Source organism: Mesocricetus auratus, unplaced genomic scaffold, assembly GCF_017639785.1.
Source record: "Mesocricetus auratus isolate SY011 unplaced genomic scaffold, BCM_Maur_2.0 Super-Scaffold_100019, whole genome shotgun sequence".
NCBI classification, from domain to species: Eukaryota; Metazoa; Chordata; class Mammalia; order Rodentia; family Cricetidae; genus Mesocricetus; species Mesocricetus auratus.
Window position 1 is genome coordinate 19,943,543 of NW_024429200.1, and position 4,971 is coordinate 19,948,513.

Consider the following 4,971-nt stretch of genomic DNA (forward strand, 5'->3'; position numbering starts at 1 on the left):
GGGCCTAGACCCTTCCCCAAGAGTTCAGGGTGAGAGTGCACCTCACATTGTTCTATGGGAGTCCAAAGTCCATGTGTACCTTCCTTCTTACTTTGGGTCCTTTACTATCTTTAAAATATAGTTGGTAATAGAATGAATAAGAACAGGTATTAAATAAAAGTATAATTATAAAAATTAGAAGATATTTTCAAAACAATGACTACTTATATATATATATACATATGAATGCTCTTGCATCATGAGCTCATGCCTCCTTTAAACAAAATTGGGGTGCTACTATCCACTATTAGAAAGTTTGATTGCATGATCATTTTCCCTTTTGTCTTAGTGGTCCAATACAATAGTAGGTAAAGAAGGAAAACACGTGCCCTGTCAATTGATGTGAATCATATATAAAAGGTCAAAATGGAATTGTTTATGACTACTGTCAGAAGTGGACAAAATATTAAAATTTCTGTATCATGTTCTCATCACAGAAATTATGATGGTGTAAAAGATGCAATTTCCATTTATTGCCATGACCAAAAGAACTATTGATGGGAACCTGAACAGCAAAATTCTAATCTAAGGAAGCAACTGACTAAAATAAGATAATGCTCAAATTAACATGTGTGCTTGTAATTCTTACCCTATTCAGAAATATACCAAAACATAAGTGGTAATTAATTCATAATGTAGATTCTAAATGCAGACAATATAAAAATTATAATAAAATTGATAAAAAATGGTCATTAAAATTACAATTTACATTTTGTTGAGGATGAATAGCAAACTGTAAGAAAAATATATAAGTATAAAATTTCTATGGATATTTTCACTTTTGATACTTTGGTAATTCAAATAAATTATCCATAAAAGACTTTCAATATGTTATTGGTGGACACCTTGTGTCTACATGCTTTTATGAACATTTAGCTGAACTCCATGAATAATTGTAACACAGGTAAGACAAACTCACTGCTCACCAGAGGATTTAAGAAAGAAATATGATATGGATATTTCCCCTGTTCTGATTCTGTGGTAATCAGGACCAGCTAAAAATACTCTACACTTAAGACTATGCACGTGTCCCCATAACTAGTTCTATCCCTAGGCCTGGTTTTAAAAAGCTGCGGAAAAGAAGCTCTGATTTGATTGTTATGTGTAATCATGTGATAGCTAAGATTTCAGGGTTCTTTTAATTGACCCTAAAAAAATGACATCGTAGCTGCTGTAATAATTAGTACTTAATCAATTCTAATATGTTTTCTGGTCTGCTGTAAGGAAATTCTGTGATTATCTGTTGCCATTAAGGGAAATGTAATGCTACTGTTTTTCTTTCTTTGTTTTTTTTTGGTTTTTCGAGACAGGGTTTCACTGTATTGCTTTGGAGGCTGATCTGGAACTTGCTCTGTAGACCAGGTTGGCCTCAAACTCACCTGCCTCTGCCTCCCGAGTGCTGGGATTAAAGGCATGTGCCACCACACCCAACTCTGTTTTTTATTTTATAGGAAAATATAAGTATGAATTCTTTGTAGCCCTGGCTGGCCTTGAACTCATGACCTAGACCACACTGGCTTTGCACTCATAGAGATCTATCTTGAGTGCTGGAATTAAGGGTGTGTACCACCAGGACAGGCCTAATAAACATGAATTCTAGGACTCTGAACATTTGTGTCCCTTCTCAGAAATAAAGTCAACTTTTGCTTGGTGTTGTACCTTGGCAATATAACTTAAGTTGACTTTATGTGGTAATCCTCTTTAATTGTTTGAGCCTCTGAGGAACCTCTGCAATGATGCTTGCACTGGAGGTTTCATTGTTATTTAAAATATCTTCAGGGAAAGAAAGAACAATACAAATTCAATTCAGTATAATTGCAGAAGAGAGAATATTTATGAGAATGAAAGTTTGTAGATAACTTTTGTATTAGAAAAATATCATATTTTAGGGTTGATATTTAATTTAAATGTAAACCAATAAGCAGTTGAACACCCATTAACAATATAGCGTGGCATGAAAGAAATGGATAATAAAGAATGGAGAGTCAATATAGGTATATTAAAAAGTTGAATTCTGCATGTATTAAAATCTGTAAAGAAGTAATAGGGAGGATTTAAGAATAAAAATGATGACATTGGTAGAATTGTTGCAAAAAAATACCAGAAATGTTTAAACTTAGCATGAATGTCAATTGGATCAATTAAGGGAGCTATTTCACCTGACAAAACAGAGAAGAGAAGGCCATAGTGTTTGTGGAAGGCATAAGCCATCCAGGTTTATTATAAAACAGTTTGAATACTTAGTGAGGTGTCTTCTTGGAGGCTGAAAGTGATGGTCACATGCAAACAGCCAGAGAAGTTAGCACAAATATCAGTGGGATATATGACATGCCTCTTGCTAAGAATGAGAGGTGCTAATACTCTTTGAATACAACATGGGCTTAGGTATGTGTACTAGTAATGCTTTTCCTTATTAACAAGGTCACAGAAAATGCCTAGATTGAAATTCATCTGTCAATGTATAGCACGTAGACAAATAATTCTGGCTATGCGAGGTTAATACTGAAAGAAATAAAGCTGGACGAAGTTTGATACTTTGGGATGGATATGTTGAAAGGGAAAATAATTGACCACCTCAATGAAAACAGTAATGTATGAAACACTGGCTCTGGAGAGTCCAATGCAAAGCAAAGAGAGGAAGTGACTTTGAGATGTAGGAAATATATAAGTCCTATGATTTCCAAGAAACATCCCAAGAGTCATTCACAGTACAAATCTCAGGCAGAAGACAGGAAGAGTTGTACTCTCTATGTGGGTGGTAATGCAGCAAGGATTCTAGGATTAGGAAAATGGAGACTGAAATTCAAGGAGCAAACTACTAAAGGAGGAATGTTGACATCATTCAAGAGTGAGAGAACTTCAGGAAGTCATAAAATGACCAACTTTGAGTATGAACTAATGATAAAGGCCAAGAAAGACTCGGAATTATCAGGAAAAAAAGAACCTGAAAAACCACGCTGGGGCAGGGAAACTCCTTATTCCTGTCAAATACAGTGGACTGTCAACAGTTTAACTGTTTATAGTTAAAGTTTTCTTAAATCCATAAATTGATTGATATTCTCTCACCAGGAAACAGAGTTTTAATCGATACCACTCCAAATCATGTGCTTTGCTTAGTAAGTTACTTCTGGAGAACAGGCCACAGATACAGAGATTTAAAGGTGTTTAGTCCCCAGTCCATGTGATCAACTTAACATCATTAGTGATGCTACTTTGTGGACTTGCTCCTTTGGATGGAATGAAAAAGGTTCTTCTTGTCTCCATAGTATTCTTCCTTTAAGATATTCATTGATTAAAAAGAATACAACTTTTATGTGCATTTAATTTGCATAGAAATCAACAGAAGTGGAGATAACATGAAGAACTGAAAAACTTATAGGACATTGGGGACATGGCAAACACTGTCCTTCTTTAGTACTGGGGCAACACTAAATGAATAATACTAGTAACATAAAATCTAGAAAGAGTATAGCTTGATTAAAATAAAATTAAAGGACGAAACAGGTAACCAGAAAATTCTAGCTTCCCAGAAGATTTCTTGAAAACATTTAAAAGAAATATAAATTCTCTCACAGTCCATTATAGAAAACTAAATTCTCAACTAACCTTAAAGAGTAAATAAAGTCCTGCATTATCAAAATCAGAATAACAACCAGGCAGTGAACAAGATGGGTACCTTCTCTCATGCAAAGATAATTTTCTTGGGGTTAGACACAGGTGGATCGGTGAGGTTTACTGGCTAACATTCTAGTTGAAAAATCCGTGGTCCAGGTTCAAGGAGAGATTCTGCCTTAAAGGAATAAGGTGAAGAGTGACGCATAACAATTGAAAACATTTTCTGGATTCTACATGTGTATAACAGACATAACTAAAGAAATGAATGAGAACCTAACATTAAATAATCTGAAAAGAGTCATAAAATTATTTGACAATAGCTAATATATGTTCTATTATGAAAACTATTTGCAAATTAATGTGATTGTCTTGGTCTTGTAAAATGACCTGTGATTGCCCAGCAAGAAGACCATAATTCCTAGTGCAGCTTTGTCATTGCTTACAGATGCTACCACCTGCCTGCATCTGAAGTACATTTATTAGCTCATGTAGCTCCTGGGATCTGCACTGTCTTCAGAATAAGGCAGGACACATGGCTTCATAAACAGGCTTACTATGTTATGGGAAGTCAGGTTTACACCGGGTGAGTTTCTGCAATGGGCTTTCAGCAGGACAGAAACACAAAAGAATGTTCGAGAGCGATAGAGACTTTCAGATAGAGAGGAGAGGACTCATTTCACAGATAGCATGCCTCCACTTCGACCATACTGTACAACACAAACCATTTCAGTATGTGTTTGAGGCAAATTAATTCTACTGGAAATAAGATCTATTCTTTTTTCTTAATTTAACTTACAAACAAACTTGCTTCATATGTTAATACCAGCTCCCTCTCCCACTCCTCCTCTCCCACCTGCAACAACCCACTCAACCCTCCACCCCATCACCCCACCCCTCCCCAGGGAGGGTGAGGCCCTCCACAGGGATATCCAAAGTCTGCCATATCATCCTTCACAGGGCCTAGGCCCTCCCACATGTGTCCAGACTGAGAGAGCACCCCTACATGTGGAATCGCTTCCAAAGTTGATTCGTATGTCAGGGATAAATACTGATCTACTAATCAAGGTCCCAAAGATTGCCAAGGCCTCACTGACACCAACGTTCAGGGGGTCTGGATCAGTCCCATGCTGGCTTCTCAGCCATCAGTTGGAGTCCATGAGTTCCCCCTTGTTCAGGTCAGACATCTCTGTGGGTTTCACCAATCTGGTCGTGACACCTTTGGTCATCACTCCTTCTTTGTAACTGGGTTACAGGAGTTCAATTTAGTGTTTGGCTGTGCATGTCTACCTATGCTTGTATCAGCCACTGAATGAAGGC

At 36.7% G+C, this 4,971-nt stretch overlaps 1 non-coding gene across 1 annotated transcript; it reads left to right on the forward strand.

The window, feature by feature from the left end:
- Positions 1–989: 989 nt before the first annotated feature.
- Positions 990–1,121, forward strand: LOC121133082. The gene has a single exon (XR_005869824.1). It is a non-coding gene; the product is annotated as a small nucleolar RNA SNORA72 (small nucleolar RNA).
- Positions 1,122–4,971: the final 3,850 nt, after the last annotated feature.